The 26,820-nt window shown below is 40.3% G+C and overlaps 2 protein-coding genes across 5 annotated transcripts in view; one reads left to right on the top strand and one right to left on the bottom strand.

The window, feature by feature from the left end:
• AKIRIN1 (akirin 1) overlaps positions 1-26,820 on the top strand; it is a 90,660-nt gene that overhangs the window by 47,535 nt on the left and 16,305 nt on the right. The gene's annotated exons all lie outside the window — the stretch shown is intronic.
• Positions 1-26,820, bottom strand: part of RHBDL2 (rhomboid like 2) — a 72,440-nt gene that overhangs the window by 40,023 nt on the left and 5,597 nt on the right. Inside the window, exon 1 of one of the 4 annotated variants that reach the window (XM_015246513.3) lies at positions 1,667-1,897. The exons of 1 other annotated variant lie outside the window; for it this stretch is intronic. The gene's annotated coding sequence lies outside the window, so the exon portion shown is untranslated. Of the gene's footprint in view, positions 1-1,399; positions 1,530-1,666; positions 1,898-26,820 lie in introns of those variants that run through there. 2 more of the 4 variants (XM_031684071.2, XM_072974721.1) reach the window with 2 other exon arrangements.

The following is a 26,820-nucleotide window of genomic DNA, read 5'->3' as shown; positions in this document are numbered from 1 at the left end:
GGACATATACAGAGCACTGGTTGTAAACAGTGAACACAGACATGGTCCCTGCCCTCTGGGGACCAACAGAGCCCTTGACTGAATGCATGAAGTATGAATGAGTGAATTAGTGAATCAGGGAAGGAGTGCGCGCTTTCCCACTTGGCTGAAGCAGCCCAGAGCAGGAGATGCACAGGAAGTGGGAAGCCAGCGTCCAGGAGGTTGGGGGAGGGATGCTGTCCTTTTGTGCTTTCTGCTACGTAGAAACTTGAAGGACAACAAGGAGTTGAACAAAGGGCATGGAGTCTAGAGTCTGACCTCGATTTGAATTCTAGGTTCATTACTTATTAGCTATGTGACCTCAGGCAAATCCCTTCTACTGTTTGTATCTTCATTTCCTTCATCTGTAAAATAGGGCTAATAATACTGTAAAAGGGTTATGATTAAATGAGATAATGCTTTTAAAAGCCTATAGTCTGAGGTCAGGCAGAGTTGGTTTTAGGAATTGGTAGTTCCCATCCCAGGGCCGGTGGGAATATGCAAATTCAGAAACACAGCAAGACAGCCTCCATCTCCCTCCAACTAGAGGTCCCAGGCCGGGTCTGCGTTCTTACCTTCAGCCAGCAGGAGGCGCTTTCCCTAGTCAGCCCCACCCCCACCCCTCCCTTCACCACCTCCCCCTTCCCTCCCAGTTCGGTGTTTACAGACCTGCTAAGTGCCTTCAAGGCCAGTGTTGTCCGACGTATCTTTACAAGCCACTGGAAGGTGGCAGTTAGGGAGAGGCATGGCAGAAAGTGGACCAAGAAGAAGGGAAGAGCACAGATGTTTGCTGAGGCCCCACTGTGTGCCTGGCACCTGGCTTGGTACTTGACATGTGTTGTCGCATGTCGTCTTCATAACAATACCATTTTACAGATGAGCAAACCGAGACTCAGGAAGAGGTGGGACCTGAATCCAGTGTCTCTATGACCCTAAAATGAGTTTCCACTTTGCTGTGCTATCCACCAGCTTATAAATGATCATCACACACTTGTGAAACAAATTTCCGTCTTCCTTATTCCCAGCGGAAATTGTGTGTCCCGTGCCTGATCCCCCACAGAGAATCCAGGCACAGGCTCAAACAATGATGCGTAAACAAATGAATAACAAATGAAGAAATGAACAGAATCCCTCAGACAGCGGTACCAGGAAGAAGGAAACAAATAACCCTGGAAACTCGCCTTGCAGGAACAAACCAGAGACTGTGTCCCCTGGCTGTGGTCTCCAGGGGCAGCACAGGAGGGCTAGGATCCGGCTCCTTGGAGGGAGATAAAAAATTGCGGGGTGGGAGTGGGGGCAGGTTACTGGGGAGAATGTGATGAAGGGAGAGAAAGACGGCCAGTGACTGACCACCGCTGGGAAGGACAATGGCATTCATTACCTGATCCTCCCATCACGTCGCTGGCGCGGGGAGCCTGAGAAAGCCCCCTAACTCCTGGTCCAACATGCTGCCAACTTTTAAAATGAAAGTAGCAGGATCCCAAGCAGCCACTCCTGAAGGCTACACCGGAAGGAGGTTGCCAAGGGAGCACCCCACGGTTGGCCTTGGGCCCCCGGCTCCCCCACCCCGCGCCCTGCGCTTTCGGCCTCCGCCCCCTGCTCCCCACGGAGGGACGCGGGCCACCGGCTCCCGGGCCCTGCAGCTTACCTCGGGGGGCGGACGGGCGTCCCAGGCAGGAGAGGCTGCTCCCTGGCTTCCAGGTGCCCTGGGCCAACGGGCTGCCTCAGCTGCCCTGAAGTTGCCGCCCTGCCAGGCACTCCTTGGTCCCTCCCCAAATTAAAATCCTCCAGAGGTTCCTGCTCGCCCAGCCCCGGGGGAGGGAGTCTGAAGAAATCCCCTCCCAGCCCCCAGACGGGCCTGGGCCGGGCCAGCCAGCTCGGCAGTCTCGGCCCCGGGCTGGCCCTGGATGAATGAGTCCGCCCGATCCGCCTGCCTGGGTCTGAGCCAGGGAGCCTTTGACTGCCTCTTCACTCTTTCTCCTTGGCAGTGGCCCTGAACTTCAATCCTCCCGCCAGTCCCCTGCCCTCTGTTCTCAGGTCTCTGGGGAAAGACCTCAGTAGGAGGACTCCTTTCTTTCCCACCTTCCTAGTTTCCGATTCCTCTCACTGGCTGGACTCAACAAGAAGTCCGAGGGCAAGAGAGCTCATTGATGCAGTCACAGAGGTCAGTGCCCCAAGACCCAAAGCAAGGCAGAGAAGGGAAGAGAATGGTTGGCAGGAGGGAGTATAGGGAAAAAAAAAAAAAAACATAAAACCCCTCAGTCTTCCTTCCTGCGTTTCTCCTTTAGTCAAATACTACTACCACACAACACTTCTGATACTAGATGTGGGGAAAACCCCCACACCAAGCAATTCTGCAACAGCCAGTGGGTGTCCTACAATTTAACTCATTTCTGACACAATCTATCTGAAGAGAGTGTCAGATCCCACAGGTAAAGGGTTCAGTCTCCCAAGATTGTCCCCCATCTCAGAAGCCAATTGCAAAAAGTAGGTTCTCAGGTTACACACAACCTCTGTCCATCTTAGTTACAAGTCGTAAGTTCCCACGTTCCCTTTCTCAAGTTTAATTTGCTGGAGTGGCTCATGGAACTCAGGGGCACACGTGCTTACATTTACCAGCTTATTAAGAAATATGGTGAAGGATACGGATAAGCGGGCAGATGAAGATATATATACGGTGAGGTCCGGGAGGGTCCCTAGCACAGGAGTTTCTTGTCCCTGTGGAGCTGGGATGCACAGCCCTTCCTCTAGGTGGATGTGTTTACCCACCTAGTAGGTCCCCGAAGGCTCTATTATTGGGGTGTTATGGAGGCTTCCTCAAGTAGGCAATGACCAGTGATTAACTCCGTTTCCAGCCCCTCTATCCTTTCTAGAGGAGTGGAGGGAGCGGGGCTGAAAATTCCAAGCTTCTAATCTTGGTCTTCTAAGCTTGGTCTTTCTAGCGACCAGCTCCCATTCAGGAGCCTGCCCAGAGTGGCCTCATTAGAACATAAGATGCTCCTTTGAGCTCTTTTCACTTAGGAATTTACAATGGTTTTAAGAGCCCCGTGCCAGAGACAAAGTCAAAGACCAAATATGAGAACAAAAAGATGCTCCTCGTGCTCTTATCACTTAGGAAATTACAAGAGTTTTTTGAGCTCTGAGTCAGGAGAACAATGTATATATTTTCTGTTATCTCACAGAGGGAAGCAAACAGCTGGGAAAAAAAGATAGGAGCTGCACAGAAATAGCAACTGAAGCCTTGGGAGTGGATGAGGTCACTCAAGGGGAGAAACCAGAGAGAGGAGAAAAGGGAATCTGGGACAGGACTCCGGGAAATACCAACAAGGGACATGCGGAGCGTGGAGCAGGGGAAAGGAAGAGGAAAGGCCAGAAGTGAGGGAGATACAAATACCATAAGCTGGGTGGATGTTTGTTTTCTACAGCTCTGGATGCTGGGAAGTCCAAGACCGAGGGGCTGGCAGGTCCGTGTCTGGTGAGAGCCCTGGCAGGGAAGGAGGCAAGCTGTCTGGTATATCTTCTTAGAAGGGCTCTGCTTCCGTTGTGAGGGCTGCACCCTCGTGACCTAGTTTCCCCCAGAGGCTCCATGTCCAACACCATCACATGAGGGCTTAGGGCTTCACCGTGTGAACTGTAGGGAGAGGGAACACAATTCAGTCCACGGCACCAGGCATACTCCCCCTTGTAGGGATGAAGCAGGAAGGCCATCAAAGGAGACGAGGACCGGAGGGGACAGAGCAAGTAGGCTGAAGGCAGGGAGGGGTGGCCCCAGGATGAAGCACTAGAAATGGGCAGCTGAGCCTTTTATAGGAGCCTACACCTACATAGAAGGGAGTTGCGCCCCACTCCAATTTTCTAACTAAAGTAAGTGGCAGGGTCACCTGTTAGGAGTTAGAGGGACAGAGGTTGGATGGACAATTGAAGGAAATTGTCAGGTATTTGGAAAAACAGTCAGGAGGAGAGAAAAAAATGACCAAAGTAATGTAGAGGCTCAGAGACGGGTGCTGAGAACCCAATCAGAATGTCGCAGATTAACAAGGAGGCAAGAGTGAGCGGCCCTCAGGAAGTGAGAGACCAGGGAGAGTAGGTCCAGTCCTGAGCGAGAGGACAGTAAGATCTGTGCAACATGGATGAGACTCACGGGGAATGCCACCAACACCTTTCAGTTCCCAGGACTGGAGACCTGAACTTTCACATAAGATGACAAATGTCTACAGAAAGAAGGTCCTGTTCAAAAGGACAGTGGGCAGCCACAGAAGTGCAAAGAGCATACGGGGCCAACAGTGGCCATGGTGGGTCACAGAACTGCACAGGCAGAGTGGCTGCCCCAGGTCAACCCCCACCAAATAAAGTGGGACCCAGGCTGTCAGAGGTACCGCTAAGCCATCCTACCCTCCAACCAACCTCCCTGTTCCCACTTCACCCTCAACAAGCTGCTTCCTAATTGTGACTTGGCTTTCCAGGCTGCGGGATTTCGGAGGGTGAAAGTGTCTGCCCACACCCAACACATGCGTATATTAGGGAGCTCTTTGAGCAAAGCCTGTATCTGATTTATCTCTGTGTCCCCAGCACACAGCACAGAGCATGAGTTGGGGTCCAAAGAGGTATTTGAAAAGCAGATCTGGAGAGGGCCAATATAGCCTTAAATAGACTTTGTAAATTAATAAATTCTTATGAAGGGTGTTGCTTATGAACCTCATTCATGTGAATCAGTACCTACAAATCACATCAGTTCTGAAATACTGGCAAGCTCATGTTTCTTAGCTTGCAAATTCAGAGCCGGATCCTGGATGGTGGTGAATTCACCAAGGTCACATACCTTCCAGGCCAGCAAACTACCATCAGCACCATCTTTGCAAGGCCACCACCCCTAGCACCATCCCTCCTCACCCAATCACCATCGAGGCCTGGAGGATCTTTTCCCATTGAGACTTTCCATTTGAAATGTCCGCATGTAATGTTTGTGTTTCCCCTCCCCACCCCACCCCCACAACAATCGCCCCTACAGCTGTTAGCTGTTCTAGCAAAGAACAGAGAAGGAGTGTGGTAGGATTGCTCCAGGTTTGGTGCTACAGAAAGACAAGAGTCAAGTATCTTTCTGGCTTACCACACCCAGCTCCTCCCCAACCCATCCCTCAAGACTTTGCTGTCGTGTATGTATTTTGGTCTCAGCGATTGGATCACAGAAGGAGGACATTTGACTCAGATTGAGCCAATTAGTTTCTCTTTCCTAAAAATTTGCAATTAGGGGAGGAAGACCCTTCTGCGTCTCTGCTTATGGCTGTAATTGAAAGAAGTAAATCTGGAGGTTACAGGGAGTTCCACTTATGTGGAGATGCAGAGTGAACTAGTCTTTTCCATGGCACTCTGAGCATGTTGCAGAAAAACGTGTTACAGCTTAGTGTCACAGCTCGGTGTCACAGCCCAGTTGTGAAAGCAACCTAGATCTGGGCAAGAGACCAAGCAGCACTTGGAGAGTTGGGGAACTCAAGTTTATTATGCCAGCAGGCCCAGAAGAGTTAACACTCTAAGCTCTAGACCCCGTCTGTAGGTTTACACAGGCTTTTATAGGCTGCCAGTTTACACTTTGTAACATCATATGTAAATAAGGTATAACAAAAGTTGACTAATTAGGAACAAGCTTTGTAGAAATGGTCCAATCAGGAGGGAGAGAAATAACCAATCAGGAGTGAGGGAAATGGACCAATCAGGAGTGAAAGAAATAACCAATCAGGAGTGAGCTCCATGAAAATGAAGTATTACAAATGGACCAATCAGAAGTTAGGGAAATGGACCAATCAGGAGTGAAGAAAATAATCAGGCATGAGCTCAAGGAACCAATAGAATTTTAGGGGTAAGTTCTACTTTCCTAAAAGTAAACAGTTTCAGACGCAAAAAGTGAGATAGAGTCCCTGGGCCAGGGAACCAGATGGTGCTGGGAGGAGAGTAGTGGCCCTGCCTGGGGGTCCTGCCAGTCTTTTTATGGGGCTTCCCACCTCAAGCTTACAACAGTGTATGGAGAAAAATCCAATCTTTCCCTCCAGCATGTCTCCTTTCCTACCCTCACAGAACACTTCTGATCACCAAATGTGTGACCACCAAGCAATCCTCTGTGACACCAGCTGGGTGTCCTGCAATTTAACTCAGTACTGACATGATCTACCTGAGAAGAGTGTCAGATCGCACAGATAGAAGGATTCAGTCCCACCAGACTGCTCCCCATTTCAGATGCCAATCCCAAATAGTAGGTCCCCAGGTTACCCACAACTTCTAACCAACTTGGTTATAAATCAGAGTTTTCCACATGCCCTTACTCAGGTTTGATTAATTTGCTAGAATGGCTCACAAAACTCAGGGAAACACTTCCTTACATTTACCAGTTTATGATAAAGGATACAGATGAAAAGGCAGGTGAAGATATATAGGGCGAGGTCTGGGAGGGTCCAACCTGAAAGCTCTAGAACCTCATGCTATTGGGATTTTATGAAGGTTTCCTTATGTAGGCACTGTCAATTATTAACTGCATTTCCAACCCTTCTACCTTTACTAGAGAAGGCGGGGAGGGGAGGCAAGGCTGAAAATTCCAAGCTTCCAATCATAGCTTGGCCTTTCTGGTGACCAGCCCCCATCCAGGAACCCACCCAGAGTAACCTCATCAGAATGAAAGTTGCTCTTATCACTTAGGAAATTACAAGGGTTTTAGACTCTCTGTGCCAAGAACTGGATACAGAGACCAATATATACATCCTGTTATCTCACACAGGTCATAACATCTCCCACAATGTATTTAAAGTACCTGGGTGTGTAACTTTATCTTTCCCAGCTAAACAGGCATGCCCTAAGATTACGAGTTCTTCAAGAGCAGTAACCTTCACTGTTTCATCTTTGCATGCATGCAATTACACCCAAAATCTGACACAAAGTATGGAGCAATAAATGTTTGTCAAACTTTTCAACTGGGGAGCATAAATGAGGTTCCCACTTTCTGCAGGTGAAGGCTCCCTCAGCCACCAGCAGGTGTCAGGACCTGTCTCTCTGGCTTCTGGCCACCAAGCTTCTTGTCCAAACCCTAGTGGGTGGTAAAACTCCAGGTGAGTCACTGGAGGTGTGCAGAGTGACCACCTGGACAGCTCTAAGGCCCCAGGGGGTCGGGTCACTAACAGGAAGCAGTAGTATTTAGGCTGCATCCAGTTACTCACTGCATTCTTCCAGAGTCCCTGGAGTATGTCTCCCAAATGCTGAGTCCTTTCCTAAATGTGTCAGATGAACTGCAAACATAAGTATAAATCCACTTTCCTTATGGGTTTTAGCATTATATGTCTAAAGGAAATATAAATGTTTAAAAAGATATGCTGTTTATGAAGAAAGACATAGTAACCATTCACAGAAAACCCAACACAGCAGAACTTTAAAAAAAAAAATTTGATAAAATGTAAAGAAAATCTTGTGAGGAATCCCTACGAGAAAATGGGAGTAAGCAATTGTGAGAGCACGTTTGCCCCGGGGGCATGTGCAGATGCCCGGTGACCGAGCATCTTGGTTTTCGTGGGTCATGGAGATGAGGAAGCCTGAGCCTAAGGAGAGCAGACAGTAAAATCAGAGAACAAGGCTGAGCCTCCCCAGTCTCCACATCACTAATATCCTCAGTGGGCAATGGTAAGCAAAAACAAAAAACAAAAAAATGGGGGATAGTGGGAGTGCAAGCCAGTCTTAAATTGAATCAAAGTAAAAAGCATACTTCCACTCATGTATTTACCTAGGGACAGACTCATCTAATCTGTGTGACCCAGAACACTCCAAGAAGAAAATTTAAAGTGTTTCTGGATTGGTAAGACCTACAGGCATCTGGGAAAAGCAAACCTAAACTCACTCTTGAAAAATATTCAACCCAGGCCTCAAACATTTCCCACAGAGTTTCAACATGACTCACAATTTTTTTTTAAAAGTCTCTAACCACAGAAAGAAACAAACTCCTACAAGCAGAAGCAACCAACTACAGAATCATAAGGATCAGAGATACTGCTAATAACTATAAAATGTTATTTTATTATGTTTAGTACATTGAAATAAGTTACAGAGGGAATTAAAAGTACAACCAAGGAAAAAAAATCGTCAGAACTAATCAAGCAGACTTGGAAAAGAATCCAGTAAAATGTACAGAAAGAAAAAATGTGAAAACTGATATTAGAAATCCATTGGATGGGTTAAATCACAGATTAAAAATGAAAGAAAGATTTAGTGAATTAGAAGCTGTGTGTGAAGAAGTTACACAGAATGCAACACAGAAACAAAGGGATGGAAAATATAAAACAGAGGTTTAAAGACCAAGAAGGGACAGTGAGCAGATCCAAAGTACATCTAATCAGAGTTCCAGAAGGAGATAGCAGAGAGACTGGAGGAGAGACATTACTCAAAAAGGTCATTGTATGAATATTCCAGAACTGATAAATAATATCAACTCATAATCAGGAATCCAAATGAATACAAGCAGAGTAAATAAACAGAAAGTTGTAAGAGTGAAACTTTAAAACATCAAAAACAAAGAGAAGACTTAAAAAGCAATGAGAGTCCACTGAAGCGTACACTGAAAGATGGTTAAAGTGGTCAATTTTATGTTATGGATGTTTTATCACAAAATAAAGTTCTGAGAAACTTACAAAAGTCAGCAGTTCTAAATGAAAACCTTCAGCCATCTCTGTAACTGGTGGCAAGGTGAAATTCAAAAATGTACTCTCAGCCAAGCAGTGCACCCCAGATGCTAATCCCCCCATTTACCTTGCTGTAGGTTTCTGGCAGTTCAGGGGTTCCTAAGTTTCTCTAATGAAATTAAACACAAGAAAATACCCAGAATTTTTAGGATTTCTCCTTATTTGCCTAGACTTGCTGTCATTGCTAATTACTTTCCCCCTACTATTCACTTTAATAAATCAGATTGGCCACATCTTTTGTCTGTAGAGACTATTCTCAGACCAGTGTTTGCAGCCATTTCTATGAGAAATGCTTAATTTATTCTTTTAAAGGCAAAGGAGGCTCGTCTTGTAACTCTTAGTGATAGAGCCTACTGCCGTGGAGTCCTCAATTAGATTGGCTCACCCAGGGGTCAGTGAGCAGATGGAACATCATCCATTAACCATGCAGAATTAATTTAGTCAGGGATGTATGACATCAATAACTGTATAAAGAACTGAAAGATAAAATGTTTTATGAATGATGGAGGAAAAAAACAAGCAACCAGAGAGAAAAGACAGAATATCTACAAAGATTGACAAGTAGAAAGACAGTCAACTTCTCAACAGCAACAAGAGAAGTCAGAAGTCAGTGCAATGACTTCTTCAAAGTGCAGAAAGAGAGGGGGAAGGTGTAGCTCAGTGGTAGAGCTCATGCTAGCATGTATAAGATCCTGGGTTCAATCCCCAGTACCTGTGTTTTAAAAAAAAATCTAATTATCTCCCCCAACAACAAGAAAAAAATTTTTTGATTTTAAAGTGCAGAAAGAAACTAGTTTTGAGTTTTATACTAAGAAATTCCCTTTAAAGAGGAAGTATTGGGGCTGGGTGGTATAGCTCAGTGGTAGAGCATGTGCTTGGCATGCACAAGGTCCTGGGTTCAATCCCCAGTGCCTAAACTAAAAATAAATAAATAAAGAGGAAGTGTGCAATAAAGACATTGCAGACAGAAACGTAGAGAATTTACTCTGAGTAGATCCTCACTAAAGGAACTTCCAAAGAATGTACTTCAGAATAAAGGAAATTAATTCAGAATGAACATCTGAAATTCAAGAAGGAATGATGAGCAAATAAAATGGTAAACATGGATAAGTTAAATATTGTCAGGATAAAACAATAACATCAAGTCTGCAGCATTAAAAATCAAGATTAAAATGCTAGGTGAAAAATTACATAAAGGTGAGGGAAAAAAGACTGGTGTTTAAATATTTAAGGTTCTTTTGCTATTCTTGAGGATAGTAGAGATATTGGTTAAATTTAGTATTAGTTAAATATGCATATTAAAATTGATAGGGTTACCATGAACTCATCAAAAACAGCATATGATTTCAAAAATAGTAGTGGGGAAACACTGAATGAGAGGGAAACAATTCTTATTTAATGCAAAAGAAGGCAAGAAAAGGAAAGGAAGAATGGAAAAAAGAAACCTGGAAACAGTGAAACAAATAGAAAATATATAATGAGATGGTAATAGAAAATGTATAATGAGATGGTAGAAATGAACCCAAACATATCAATAATCATTGCAAAGAGAATAAACTTCTCTGGTTAAAAAAAAAAGCTAAAGAAACAAATTTATTTTAAAAAGACACATCCCAAAGTTAAGAAGCTAGGAAAGGTTTTTTGTTTTTATTATTAAGATATAATTGATATATAACATTACATAAGTTTAAGGTATACAAAGTTTTTTTTTATAAGCATGTAAAAAGTACATATCAGGCCTAACCAAAAACAGTTTGTATAGTTATAATAATATGACACAAAGTAGAATTTAAGTCAAAGCATCATTACCAGAGATAAAGAGGATTGCTGTAATTGAAAAGAACTTTGATTTCCCAAGAATTTATCACAATTCTAAATGTATGCTTAATAGAAAAATAGACACTTACATACATAGATACACATATATAAAGCTTTTTCATTAGGATCTTTTAAGCTTAGTGCTCTAATAATTTAAACTTGTTAGATTCTAATAAATTTAGTGTCCTAATAAGTGTAGGGATATAAGGAGAGATTGATAAATGTATATAATATGTTTAGCTTTAAGTTATTTTTATTTTTATTCATAAAATAACTATAAAGAAAAGTAGGAAAAGTGAAAAAATCAGGCCATTCTGTGGAAGAGGTAAGAGATGAGATGGGAGGACAAGGCACATGAGCAGCTACAAAGAGACTGTTGGTATTATCTCTTATGCTTGATGAATATTCATTTTACTTTTAGTATTTTATCATCATGAAAAATTTCACTGTAAATATTTTGTTATAAACTGAGTTGCATCCCCTGAAAAACGCATATGTTGAAGCTCTAACTCCAATGTGACTGTATTTGGAGAAAGCATCTTTAAAGAGGTGATTCAGGTTAAGTGCGGTCATTGGGAGGGGACCCTAATCCAATGGACTGGTGGCCTTATAAGGAGAGACAGCAGGAGTGCAGTGTGCAGGGAAAGGCCATGTGAGGACACAGCTAGAAGGTGGCTGACTGCAAGCCAAAGAAGAGAGGTCTCAGAAGAAACCAAACCTGCCAGCACCTTGATCTTGAACTTCCAGCCACCAGAACTGTGGGAAAGTTAATTTCTGTTGTTTAAGCCACCCAGTCTGTGGTATTTTGTTACAGCAAACAAATACACGTGATTATACATTTGTCTTTATATATGAGTGCTTTTGTTTACATAGAATAGATTTTGCAGGAGTTGGATTGCTGGTTGCATATTTTTAATTTTAGAAGATGCAGCCAAGTTGCTATCCAAAAAGAGTTGAAACAATTTACATCTACAACAGCAATATGTGAAGCTTCCTTTTTCTCCATAGTCCCTCCAGTAATAAGTGCTATTGATCTTTTTATATTTACTGCTCCAGTGAATATAAAGTAGTATTTCACTGAACTTTTTAAAAGAGATGTTGTAGTGGTTATTTATTTATTTATTTATAGTGGTGGAGGTAATTTGGTTTATTTATTCATTCATTCATTTTTTTTTAATGTAGGTACTGGGGATTAAACCCAGGACCTCATGCATGCTAAGCATGAGTTCTACCACTGAGCTATATACCCTTTCCCCTCATTGAACTTTAATTTACATTTCTCTAACACATCAATTTGAACATCTTTTCAAATGGTTGTAGGTCATTAGAATTTGCACCTCTGTGAATTATTTCTTCATGTCTTTTGCCCATTTTAATTGGATTATTTTTTCCTTTCTTGTCAATTTGTGAGATCTTTATGTTTTAAATATTAATTCTGTATCCAAAAGTCTCAAAATATGTATTTTTCTAACTTATTTCTCATCAATTAACCTGCTTACAATTTTTAAGCATATAAAAGAGGTTAATTTTTACATGGTAAAATATGTCTCTCTTTTCCTTAGAGCTTCTGCATTTCCAGAATTGGCTAGAAAGACCTCTTTTACACCTAGGTTATTTGTAATGTCTCCTATTTTCTTGCAGGGGTTTATGACTTTATTTTTCTACCTGGCTTTAATTTGCAATTTGGTAAAATTTTAAACTTCAATTTGTTCTGTGTACTTGAAGCAGACATAATTACCTTTGAAGGTTCTAAATGACAAGATTGACGTGGGGTGTATTGCTTTGGGAAGATTGTATCCCATGGGTCACTTCTCTTTGGCCAGTGTCCCAAGCATATGCCACAAATTCTAGTCTCATTAGATGATCTCCAAAAGAAGGGCTTCTTGGTTAATTAAGGCTAGAGTACGTTTCATATTATAACTCTCCCTTGAAGATTCAGAGTGCATGTCAGTGTCATGAGGCTCTGAGAAGTCCTACAACAAACAGACAGGTCTGTTCAACTTTGCTTCACTTAGCACATCCAAAGCTTGTCTGACCTCTTTCCTGTAACGTTTCTCGTAATGCCTGTCAACCTGTTCGTCTCCCAAACTAGCAATGTCCTCTAGGGATAGCTTTGTGAACTAAATAGGATAGTTCTTGCCAAATTTACTTACAAAATAAATGTCCTGTTATTTAATACACCTTACGGGATAAACCCAGAGAAGGCGATTTTGTAATACTGTTACAGGCCATATTACAGCTCGCCTCTCTCTGATTACCATTATTCTTGAAAATGGAGATTATATTAATTATACATTGCTATATAGCAAATTACTCCAAAATTTAGTGGCTTAAAACAATGATAAATTATTATATCTCACAGTTTCTCTCGGTCAGGAATTCAGGAGCCACTTGGCTGGAAAGTTCAGGGTCTTTCATGAGGTTGCAGTTAAGTTGTCAGCTAGAGTTGCAGGCATCTGGAAGCTCGACTGGGGTTATAGGATCTGCTTCCAAGTGGCAACCTGGTGTTGGCTGTTGGTGGGATGCCTTGGTTCCTCTCCATGTGGGTCTCTCCCAGGGCTACTTAGTATCCTCATAAAATAGTTCATGGCTTCCTCAAAAACAAGCTACCCAGAAGACCAAAGCAGAAGAGGCAATGCCTTTTATGACCTAGTCTCAGTGGGATCATACTATCACTCTTTTTTTTTTATTAAATGTGGGAAGAGACGACACAAGGGCATGAATATCAGAAGGCCAGGAAAGTTGCTAAGAGAGAACATCTTAAATGTTCTCACCACACACACACAAAAGTAATTATGTGAGGTGTAAAAAGTGTTAACTAACATTATTGTGATAATCATTTTACAATATACAAGCATACCAAATTATCACATTATACCCCTTAGACTTACACAACATTATACATCAATTATATCTCAATAAAGTGGGAAAAATTTCAAAAATAATAAGTAAATTTCACAAGGCAAGGATCATTGGGTGCAATCGTGAAGGCTGGCTACCACAGACATGTTGAACTATTTTGAAAACAAATATTTCTCTCTCACCTCAATCTCTGACACAGTAATCTGGAAATTAATATGTGCCTACAACTGAATGAGACTAAAGGGCTGAGAAGATTGAGAGCTAATGAAGGTCTCTTGAATTTTTTTGGCAAATTACTATTCAAGGATTCCGTGAAGCTCTGTCTTGATTATGCCCCCAAAGGGAGGCTCTATCCTCATTTTCTATCACAGATTATTCATAAACAAAATGGGTTTTCTCTATTTCTACCCTTGGGCAAATGTGAACCATGTCCTTCAAGTTTGTGGCTGAGGAAGCAAAAACCAAAACAGAACAAAACAAAAAAGAACTTTACTAGATTTGTTGCAGGAAAATGGGGCACCAGAAGATGGTTGTGTCCCAGGTCTTGGGCAGGTCCCCAGGATACCTCCCACCAAGTGAGGATCCTTGGCTTCACTTAGGAAAGAATTCAAGAGTGAGCTGAAGTAGAGTGTAGAGTGAAAATAGATTTATTCAGGGAGATACACATTCTAGAGACAGAATGTGGGCAGTCTCAAAAAGCAAGAGAGGCCTAGGGTTAGTTTTTACAGGTGTAGTAATTTCATATGCTAACAAGTGGGGCGATTATTCCAACTATTTGGGGGAAGAGGCAGGGATTTCCAGAAATTGGGTCCCCTACCCACTTTTTGACTTTTTATGGCCAGCCTCAGAACTGTCATGGTGCCTGTGGGTGTGTTGCTTAGCATGCTACAATATTACAATGAGTGTATAATGAAGTGCAAGAAGTCAAGTCTTCCACCATCTTGGGTTTAGTTGGCTCTAACCAGTTAACCTAACCTCAATTGCTGTGTCATTCTTTTAATGGTAGTGCCTCTCTCCCTCCTGTCTCAGATTCATGGTATGCAAGTTACATGCAAAACAGAACACAGTAGAAGCTACCCAGAAATTTAGAGTTTATCAACATCTCAATGTCCTCAATCAAATTAAGCCTAATAATCCTTCCTTGTAGGAGACTCTGTGCTTGTGTGTTAAAAAAAAGAAATCAAGTATAGATCAAGATCAATTGTGATGATTTTTGTAAATTTTTTTCTGGAAGAGACCTGATAATATTTTCCCATTTAGATCATTTGCTTAAATATTTCAGGGTGAGTAAAGAAATAAGGACCATTTGGTTGCAAACATTCCAATTGTTCTGACTGATGTACTCTGATTATCACCCACCTATTTACCTTAATTCTGAGATTTTATCTCATCTGAATGACCTTGAAATTTAGTCTATCTTACCTTCAGAAAGGTTTTCCATATCATATACCTAATTATCTGACACTTATTTCATTTAAAGATCATGTAGGTTCCTCCTTAATAACAACAGCAAACACTCACATGGTGCATATTTTGTGCCAGGCACCATCCTAAGTGTTTTATATATGTACTTATTCATAAATCCTAGGGCTTAGAGAGATTAATTCTGGCTAGTATCACAGTATTAATTATCTGGGTGGCAGAACCCAGATAATCTGGCACCAGATCCTACCTCTCCTTAGCAAAGTACTGATCAAACATTTTCAGATCATGTTTTATATAAGAAGGTTGGTATCGTGGATTTACATAACCATGTCCCTCCTGGTCACAGTTAATTGGTCTGGGAAGGGCGTTTCATTCTACTCAGGCCAGTTAAACTCCTCTCCCAGGATTTTTCAATCTTGAATTGATTACATTTATTCATCTCCAGGGGTGGAAGTTGTAGATTGAAAAAATTAGGACCTACTAGTCACATTTCCTTCAATGGAGAGAAAGCCAATTGCCAATGAGAGACAATGAAGCCAATGTGCTGAAAACAATGCAAAACAGAACAAAAAAAGATCAGAGGCAAAATAGGGAGGAAGTCCTGTAGCTCACCTGTGTGAGCTCAAATCAACAGATCTGATAAGCCAAAAACATTTTTCCCATTTTACCTAATATGGTTTGAATTGAGTTCTTCCTACAACCAAAAGAATCCTTATTAATCCAGTATGGGATGATCAATTTTATGTGTCAACTTGGCTGGCTGTGGGTTGCCCAGATTAAACATTCTTTCTGGGTGTATCTGTGAGAGTGGATGAGATTTTCTGGATGAGATTAGCATTTGAATTGGTGGAGTCAGTAGAGTAGTTTGCCTTTCCCAACGTGAGTGGCATCATCCAATCCATTGAAGGCCTGAATAGAAAAAAAGGTAGAATGAGGAGAAATTCGTCCCTTTTTGCTTCCTACTTGCTTGAATTGGAATATCTCATCTTGTCTTCTCTGGCCTTCAGACTTTAAGCCATCAGTTCCCCTGGTTCTCAGGCCTTTGGACTAGGACTGAATTACACGGATGGCTTTCCTGGGTCTCTAGCTTGTAGACAGCGGATTGTGGGACTTCTCAGCCTCCATAACCATGTAAGCCACTTTGTTATATGTACATATGTATCTCCAAAGAACCCTGACTAATACAAGTAAGATATATGTTAGCACCAGTAAATCCATGCCATCTATTCATTGCCATACTTCCGTTAATGCGAAGTATGTTCCTTAAACTGCAAATCTTGCTGGCAAAAGCTCCACTTTAGTGGAAGGCTCTGTCTTCTTCATTTGTATCCATTAAGATTCTTAATTTCAAGCAACAAATACTAATTCTGGGTGTTTTAAGAAAAAAAGAAATTTATTATAGGGCCTATCATCCTCTGCAAAAGCTGAAGGGCTCTGCCAGTCAAGCACACCTGCCTCAAAGCTGGCTAGAAAAATTGGTTTCAGGAAGATCACCGGGAAAAGCAGTGGCTGCAGGGGTGGTGATCAGTCCAGGACTCAGTGCTAGTTGGATCAGCACATTTTTGAGGAGGCAGGTTGGTTGACCAGCAGAGCCCAATCCACATGCTGATGACCTGGCTGCAAGGGATGCGGGAAAGGAAATTCCTAGCACTTCAGCTTTTGTAGATGATGATGGGTCCTATATATCAGATTCATAGCCTGAGGGAATTCTCCAAATGCAGGACATCAACTTGGGACTGGTACTAGTATACATCAAGGAGCCTGCTTGCAAACACGGCTCACACATTGTAATGATATATACTTAGAGCTGGTTATTGAATGCGGGTTGATTTGAGTCAGGCACAGCTTTCACCAGGAAATCTGTTACCTCCACCACATCAGAAAACTAGGAAATTAGGAAGCCATTGTCCCAACTATTGGTTTTGAGAACACACCACCTTAGCGAAGATCTGGGGATGAGGAAGCCCTGCCAGAGCGAAGACATCTTAAATCCTCACATGCTGCCTCACTTCTCCTTCCTTAGCTCAGTACCAGATTCAAATTCCTTAAGCTTGTGTTGGGGAGCTTAAAACGCATCCAGAGACCTAGCAGCAAGGAGTCTGGGAAATGTAGTTTTAGCTTTCCAGCCTCTGCAGTATAGGGAGGCAGGATAGGAGGGGATTGACACATATGTTGAGATAGCTTCTTACTCTATCCACCTTTATTCGGTCTCTGAATGCTACTTTTAAAAAAAAATTATTTGTAATAGGCAACACATTCACATAGTAAAACAATTCAGACATTGTCAATAGTGTACAAGGGAAAGTAAACCTCTTACCCTCTTCTATCCGCCAACCCTCTGGTATTCCTCACAAGAATCATTAACTTTGACCAGTTTCCTGTTTATCATTCCAAAGATGATCTATGGGTATGTGAATGTTTATCTTTCCCTTTTTCTTTTATATATGAGCATAAAATACACACTGTTTTAGTCCAATCTACTTTTAATAGCCAGTGAGAGAGAAGAGTCCTGGGGAAGGTAAGGACAGTCTGACAACAAAGAGAACTCCATTTCTTTCTTGCACAGTCTTTGTTTTTAAAAAAAAAAACTATTTTCTTTATTTATTATAAGATATTGCAAAATAGTTAAACAATAAAAAATGAAAACTTCCCTCAGGTACATTTCCAAAAAGTAAGTACTCCAAATAGTTTGCATATCTATTTATCCATCTCTATCTGTGTATCGATGTATCTGTCTATCCCTGTGTGTATATAGTTTTTATGGCTTTGAATTTCTTCCTCTACATTATTCCAAATTCTCTGTTGGCCAGAGTGTTGGCTCCAAATTTGTCTTGCAGCCCTGTAAGCCATTAAGACAACGGCTACAGCCTTAATTAATTCCTTAAATCTTGAGTCTCTACTGAGATTCCGCAAAGCAAACAAACGTGCCTGATCTAACTGTGCCCTTGCTCCTCCTTGGTGATAGCTTCTTGAAATTCAAGATCCAATATTCCCTCTTGGGTTCTGCCAGATTCTCTAGGCAATTATTGCTATAACTCTGCGTGTATTCCCAAACACAGTGGAATCCTGTTTTTGTCCTCCCAGACTCTTCCCTGCTTTCTGATCACAGACCTGTGCACTCCTTGGGACACAGGGATGCAAGCATAAGCCAAAACAGTGTAATCAGCATTTTCCCTGGGATTTTTCAAAGCAGAGTTGGGAGAAAGATGCTCCTTTCCTTTCTGGTTAAGATACTGTGATTACATGACTCTGGGACTGCTGGCAGCCACAGATCCACCTTCATGGTGAAATCAGAGTTATCTTCCATAGCAATTCCTCCATGTATTAGGTTTCTATAACAGCTATTTGAGCTATAATTCACTTCACAGGGACAAAACCTAGCAAATTCTTTAATATACAACAGGTAATATTTACCCTTTTGTGATACTCACAGGTTCTAGGGATGAGGAAGTGGATACATTTGAAGGTCATTATTTAGCCTACCACATAGGATAATAATGCAACGTACCTCATGGAGCTATTGTGAGCATCAGCAGTTAACACATGTAAAACTGGTACCTGAATAGCTCTCAGTAAATATTGGCTATTGTTTTTCATATTCATTTCTGTAATGTACCTTGTTGGTTTTGCGCCTGAGCACCCTTCTTATTTGAGGGACTGTCCCATTTATAGTCTTAGTGGGAGGGAGAAGCCCAAATTATATTACAGAAGTTTGAAGGGAGGCAGATATTTTCTGTCCCTCTTCCCTATCATCTACGCCATAGGTCAATAACCAATAAGACGCTCGAGCCTGGGACATGGGAAACTTGCAAAGACTCAATTTGAGATTATTAAGGGCTGCAGTGATGATATCAAGAATCTGGCAGTAACAAATACCCAGTGGCGTTGTCACGAAAATATTTTTCTTATAGGGAGATATGATCAAAGCTGTCTAGCTTCTTTTGGCTAGGCAAATGGCTTTCGGTTCATTTTCCAAGCCTGCTTCTCTCATTTTCCCTTCCTTTCTATGAGCTACATAATATCCTTCTGATAAATTCCTTTTCTGCCTAAATCAGCCACTTTTGGCTTCTGTTGTTGCAACCAACAACCCTGGTTGGGATTCCACTGGAATTCTAATGGTCTGCTGTTTGTCACAGTTAATTAACTGTGATTATTTGTCATCCAGATGATGTGCCCCTGAAGTCAGACATCGATGATTAGAACAATTGCAGAAGCTGAAAAATGTAAGATAGAGTAATTCATTGCTGTATGTACCTATAGCAAGAAAGGGAAAATTTTGGTTTAGATTTCCCAGTTCAAAGTAAATTTTAAAATTCAGAAATTCAAGAAGTGTGGCAGGAAGGCATTTTGCTTATAACCAGCAGTCTTATAACCATTTGCTTATAACAAATGCGGTAGGGACGACTGGATATCCACATGCAAAAGAATGACACTGGACCCTTATCTCACACTATACACAGAAATCAACTCTAATGGATCATAGACTTAAATGTAAGAACTAAAACTATAAAACTCCTATAACAAAAATAGGAATAAAGCTTTGTGACTTTGGATTAAACAATGCTTTCTTAGATACAGCATTGAAAGCACAATTGGCAAAAGAAAAAAATGGATAAATTGGGATACCTCAAAATGAAAATTTTTAAGCTGCAAACAATACCACCAAAAAAGCAAAGAGACACCCCACAGTATGGGAAAAATATTTGCAGAATAAAATATCTGAGAAGGAACTTGTCCAGAATATATAAAGAACTCTTACAACTCAATAATAAGACAGAAAGCCCAATCAAAAATTAGGCAAAGTGAAGAAAGAAAGAAAGAAAGAAAAATGAGCAAAGTATTTGTATAGTTGTTTCTCCAAAGAAGATATACCAGTGAAGTGTCCAATAAGTACATGAAAAGATGCTCAATGTCATTAATCATTGGTCATTAGAGAAATGCAAATCAAAACCACGAGATACTATTTCGTACTCACATGATATCACCTGAACTCGAGGGAGGCAAGAAGGGGATAATTAATGATTGCTGGCCAACCAATGCCAAGTGATTCAATCAATCATGCTAACGTAATGAATGCCAATAAAAACTCTGGATACAGAATTTTGGTAGAGCTTCCTGATAGGCAAACACATCAATGTGCCAGGAGGGTGAAGTGCCCTGATTCCACAAGGGGAGAGCATAGAAGCCCTGTATTCAGGACCCTCCCAGACCTCTCCTTCTGTGTCTCTTCATTTAGTTGGTCCTGACTTGTACTCTTTGTAATAAAATGATCACTGTAAGTGGAGCACTTTCTTGAGTCATGTGAGTCATTCTACCAAATTATCAAGTCCAAGGAGGTTGTGGGAACCCCCAGATTTGTAGCCAGTTGGTCAGAAGTGCTGGTGGCCTGGGGATGACTGAAGTGCAGCTTCAGAAGTGAGGGCAGTTCTATTGGCAGCCATGCCCTTCAATTTATGGGTTCTGCACTAACTCCAGATGGTTAGTGCCAGACTCTTATTGTGGTACCCTAGTTGATATCAGAATATTACTTTATATGGGAAAAGATGTGATTAAATTGAGACAGAGTTTATCCTGGATTATCTAGGTGAGCCTTAAATCCAATCACATTTTAATGGAGGTATTAGGGATTGAGCCAAGGACCATGTGCTCTGCCACTGAGCTATACCGACGCCTCTGTACATGTACACTTATAGGAAGGAAGCAGAGAGAGATTTGACACAGACAGAAAAAGAAATGCAATGTGACCACAGAGACAGAGACTGCAGTGATGGAACCACAAGCTAAAGAATGCTGGCAGCCACCAAGAGCTGGAAGACACCACCAACAGATGCTACCCTAGAGTGTTCAGATGGAGAAGAGCCTGCCAACATCTTGATTTCAGCCCAATGAACTGATCAGACAGACATGTGACCTCTAGAACTGGGAGAGAATAAATTCCTGTTGTTTCAAGACACCAGATTTGTGGTAACTTGTTCTAGCAGCCATCGGAAACTAACATCCCATTTACAGATGAGACTGAGGTCCAGAGAGGTGAAGAAACTTTCCCCAAGTCTTGTTACAAAGCCAGAGTCAAAGCCAGGCTATCTGTCCCCAAAGCCTATGCTCCTACTGGCTATATTATCCTGTAATTAACAGAAAGAAGACTCCCACTGCTCACTGTTTTGCTATGGCTGCCACATTCACTTCTTCAAAACGTTTGAAGGTCTGTTCCTTGCAACCCCACTTCTGGTGCTGATTTCTGACTTACAAGCTTTTTCAGGCTAAAGGAAACAAAGGCACCCCCAGCTTACCTCAGGAAATGAAGGTTCATTGTTGTAAAGATTCATAGATAAGGAGCATAAAAACCATCTCCGGTTGTACAAGCAGGCTTTGTGAAACTTAACCCCTGTTCTTTGCCATTCAATATACACTAACATCTCTAGTGCATGCAAAACAGCTCTAATTGTCACTCCCCTTTCCCATCCACGATTGGTCATCCATTGCTTCTTAGCCAAGTCACTCCTCCATTCTTTGGACACAGTTCATCTCTATCCTAGCCCCTGCTTCCTCCTATCTTCTACTGATGGCTTCTGTCCTTGTTCCCTTTCTATCTCCTTCTTGACTTCTCCTTTCTCCTGGATGTTACCACTACCTCACGGCTTCTGCTTTCTTTCTGTGCCTCTACTACGGTTTCACTCATAGTCAGATGGTTCAAAAATGAATAGGTTTAGGTTGGTCAAACATTATCTGATATGATGCCCTTATTGGTCAGAACTCTCATTCTGGACCACTTTATAGTATTCAGATTCCCACCCAATACATTCAACATAGTTATAGCATAGGTTTTTTTTAAAATTGAAGTATAGTCAGTTACAATGTGTCAGTTTCTGGTGTACAGCATAGGATAGTTTTTTAAGTTTAAGATTTTGATATTTGCAATATGCTTGAATTCCGTCCTTTGCAATATTTAATCTTTGAGTGAAAAATTGTAAATGTCAACTTAAACCTATACACAGGAGTACATGATTTTTCAAAGTTGTTTTAGAAAACAGGCAAGCATAATAGTGGGCTCATTGCCCCACTTCTTTCTCTGTTGGAGTCCCCTAGCAAATAATGAGAAGAAAGGTTGTGAGTTGAAAAGTAAAGGAAAACCAACTGAATATAACTGCCAGTACTGAAGGAAACTTTCTAACTTTATTCATAAGAGCTGTGCTAAACATTTAAGACATTAGCTCAATCAATTCTGACAATTACCTACAATGCAGGTTTATTTTACAGGCGGGCAAACTGATGCTCAGAGAGGTTGTGACAGGCCTTGGCTAATTACAAAGTGGTCAGTAACAGAGCTGGGATTTGGACACACATTGCCAGATCCCCAGGTCTGTGTTTTAACCACATCACTTTGCTACATGGCAGAGAGAAGAGAGGCTTTCGCTGTGTCCCATCTCTTGAAATGGTAACAGCTGCACCAGCGGCGGCCAGCAGAACGGGCGGTCAGAGCCACACCCGCAGAGAGCAGACACAGGATCAGCTCAGGAAGGGATGGCAAGAAGACCCAGGGGGTTGTGGTGCCTGTTGCCAACAAAGGAAGCTGGAGTGACCACTGGTAGCCTAAGAGAAGTCACCATTACCATACCATGCTGAACACTAGGAAGGGAGGCTTCTTCTGTCCTGTCCTGTCTTGGGGTGGGCGTGGGCGTAGGGGTAGGGGTAAAGAGTGGCTACCAGATAATTATCTTCGCTTTGTTCCATGCTCCTTTAAACTTTCACAGTATTTTGCTGTATCTCTTTTTCTCCCTTTTATTTGTCATCCTCTACCAACTTCCTATTCACTCCCCCTCCGAAGTAACATGGCATAGTGGCTAAGTTCATGGATTCTGACCCAAACTTTTTGAACCCTGGCCCTAACTCCTTACTGACTGTGCGATCTTGGATGATCTACGTAAGTTTTCCATACCTTAGTTTCCTTTAAAAAAAATCTTGCCATGTAAATTTATGTACCTCTGATCCATGCTTTTTAATAGCGGCATTCAATGTGCCATACTCTCTTCAATCACCGAATGATGAACATTCTCTTTAATCTCAGTTTGGCCATCGTGAACAATGTGACAATAAGCATCCTCGTAGGTGCATTTTTTCAATGCTTTTCTTTTACAGGATGTCTACCCAGAAGTGGAATTTGTAGATGAGAGAGTATGTTTTTATTTTTAATAGATGTCGCTGAAATGCTTTCTGAAAAGGCTGTACCAGTTTACAGCAATATAAAATAATGTCTCTTTTCCAGAAATCCTACCAGCAATAAACATTATCTGAATTTTTAAACTTTCACAGTCTGATAAATATAAAGTGATATCTCATTGTTATTTTACTTTGCATTTCCTTAGCTATTCATGAGACTTAGCACTTTTTGTATGCTTTTTGTCCGTTCAGACTTGTTTTTTCATGAATTACTTTGTCAAGTCTTTTGTTCATTTTTTTCTAAAAGGTTATCAGTTTCCTTCTTGACGATTTGCTGGTATTCCTCTTATATTAAAAATATTAACCGTTTGTTCTCTCTATTTCATTTTCCCCCAGATTTGTTGTCTCCTTTATAAATTCATTTAAAAGGTTTAATTTGATCAAGTAGTTCTTTTATAACATCTGAGTCTGCTGCCTTGGTCTACCTTGTACCTAGACTGTACATATGGTTTCCTACATTTTCTTTCTTTTTTTAAACATGTATAAAATAAAAACAGTTGCTTTTATTTATAAACATTTTTCTCTTTAAGCTATTTAAACATATTTAAGTGTTATCAAAATGTTTTTAGCACCAGCAGTTTACACAGGTACTTTACCAGGTAATGTGGCTTTTTTCCTTAGATTTATTGAGATATAATTGACAAATAAAAATTGCATATATTTAGGTTGTACAACATGATTTTTTTTAAGGAATATAATGTGTGATTAAATATATGTATGCATTGTGTAATGATTATCACAATCAGGTTAATTAACACATCCATGGCTTCACATAGTTTCTTTTTGTTTGTATTGTAGTGAGAACATTTAAAATCTACTCTCAGCAAATTTCAAGTATAAAGTGCAGTATTATTAATTGTATCACCATGTTGTACCTTAGATCCCCTCCTAGATTTTCTTCTAAAATTTTTATTGTTTAATTTTATGTTTACATTTAAATGTTAATATTTAAACCATATTTTGAAATTGTGTGAGATAGGGGTCAAATTATTTTTTTCCATATATGAAACCAGCTTAACAGCATCATTTGCTAAAGGAACCATGTTTTTCCTTCTGACTGTGATAAATGACACTGTTGTCATATGCTGAACTCTCTTATATACTCAGATCCAGTTCCAGATTTTCTATTATTACCACCGATCTATTTCTATGCCGGTTATATTAATTTGATTACATCAGTTTTATGAATGTTCTGATATCTAGTTAAGCAAATAGTCCCCCTTCATTGTGCTTAATTTTCATACTTTTCTTGATTATTCTAGGTTTATAGTCTTCCATACAGATTTAAGATCATTTTAACAATTCAATATATTTTTTTTAAACTGCCTGTCTGGATTCTAACTGGAATTGCATTAACTATAAATATTTTAAAAATATTTTTGTTTTTATGACATTGTTTTCTTATCCAAGAACACATAACTTTCCATTTGCCTAGCTCTAATTTTATGTTTTTCAATAAGATTTTATTATATTCTTCATATATGACCTGTGACTTTGTTCAACTTACTCCTAGGGTGTTTTGTTGGGTTTTTTTTTCCTTCATTTTTTTCTTTTCTTATTGTGGCAAATACACTTAATATAAAATTTACCATCTTAACCATTTTTAAGTATACAGTTCAGTGGTATTAAGTATATTCACACTGTTGTACAACCATTACCACCATCCATCCCCATAAATCTTTTCATCTTGGAAAACTGAAAGTGTATCCATTAAACAATAACTCCCCATTTCCCCCTCCTCCCAGCCCCTGGCAACCACTATTCTACTTTTTATCTCTATGACTTGATCACTCTAAGTACCTCACATAAGTGGAAATCATGCAGTATGTGTCTTTTTGTGATTGGCTGATTTCACTTAGAATAATATCCTCAAGGTTCATCCACATTGTTGCAGCATATTGCTGAACTTCCTTCCCTTTTAAGGCTGAAAAACATTCCATTGTTTTTATATACCACATTTTACTTATCCATTTATCAGTCAGTGAACATCATCGTGAATAATGCTGCTATGAATATGGGTGCACGAATATCTCTTCAAGATGCTCCTTCTAATTATTCTTGAGTGTATACCCAGAAGTGAAATTGCTGAATCAGATGGTAGTTCTGTTTTTGACTTTTTGAGCAATTGACGTACTGTTTTCCTCAGTTGCTATACCATTTTACATTCCCACCTATAGTGCTCAAGGGTTCCATTTCTCTACATCCTTACCAGCATTTATTGTTTTCTATTTTTTTACAGTAGCCATCTTAATGGGTGTGAGGTGTTACCTCATTGTAGTTTTAATCTGCATTTCCCTAATGATTAGTAATGTTGAATATCTTTTCATGTGCTTATTGATCATTCATATATATTATTTGGAGAAACGTTTATTCAAATCTTTTGCCCATTTTTGAATCAGTTTGTTGTTGTTGTTGAGTTTTAGAATTTCTCTATTTATTTAGAGTTTCTCTGTATATTCTGGATGTTGATTCCTTATCAGATACATGATTTGCCGGTATTTTCTCCCTGTTTGTTCTGTGGATAGTGTCTTCTGATGCACAATTTTAAAAAATTTTTTCATGAAATCCAATTGGTCTATTTTTTCTTTTGTTAGTAGTGTCTTTGATATCCTATCCAAGAAATCATTGCAAATTCAAGGTCGTGAAGATTTTCTCCTATGTTTTTGTCTAAGAGTTTTATTGTTTTAAGACTTATGTTTAGAATCTTGATCCATCTGAAGTTAATTTTTGTATATGTGTTAGGTAATGATCCCACTTTATTCTTTTGCATGTGGATGTCAAGTTTTTACCAGAACGTTGAAAAGACTGTCCTTTCCCTGTTGAATGGTCTTGGCACCTTTGTCAAAAATCATTTGACCATATATATGAGGGCTCTCTGTATTTCTATTCTATTCCATTGGTCTATATGCCTGTATCTATATCAATAACACACTGTTCTGATTACTGTAGCTTAGTAGTAAGTTTTAAAATCAGAATATCTGAGCCTCCAGTTTTTCCTTTTTTTCTTTTTTCAGTTCTTCTTTTTCACGATTTTTTGGTTATTCTGGGTCCCGTGAGATTCCTCGGGAATTTTAGGATAGCTTTTTGAAAATTTTGACCCCCAAAAAATGTCACTGGGATTTTGATAGGGATTGTGTTGAATCTGCAGATTGCTTTGACATTTTAATAACAGTAAGTCATCTAATCCATGAATGTGGGACATTTTTTCATTTATTTATGTCTTCTTTAATTTCTCTCAGCAATGTTTTGTAGTTTTCATTGTACAATTCTTTCACCTCCTTGGTTAAGTTAATTCCTAAATATTTTATTTTTTGATGCTATTATAAATGGAATTGTTCTTATAATTTCCTTTTGAGATTATGAAATTATTTTCTAAGTACTGTCCATGTACAGAAAATGATGTTTGTGTGTTGACTTTGCATCCTGTTACTTTAATAAATTCATTTATTAGTTCTAACAGCTTTTTGTGGAGTCTCTGGGGCTTTCTACATATAAGATCACATCACTGACAAACAGAAATAATTTTACTTCTTCCTTTCCAATTTGGATGCCTTTTATTTCTTTTTATTGCCTAATTGCTTTGGCTAGAACTTTCAGTATTATGTTGACTAGAAATGGTGAAAGCAGGTATCCTTCCCTTGTTCCTGATCTTAGAAGAAAAGCTTTCAGTCTTTCATCGAGTATGGTATTTGCTTTGGATTTTTCATATATGGTTTTCACTATGTTGAGGCAATTTCTTTCTAATCCTATTTTGTTGAGAGTTTTTCATCAC

Source organism: Vicugna pacos, chromosome 13 (assembly GCF_048564905.1).
Source record: "Vicugna pacos chromosome 13, VicPac4, whole genome shotgun sequence".
NCBI lineage: Eukaryota > Metazoa > Chordata > Mammalia > Artiodactyla > Camelidae > Vicugna > Vicugna pacos.
This window is presented reverse-complemented; position numbering and strand designations above follow the sequence as displayed.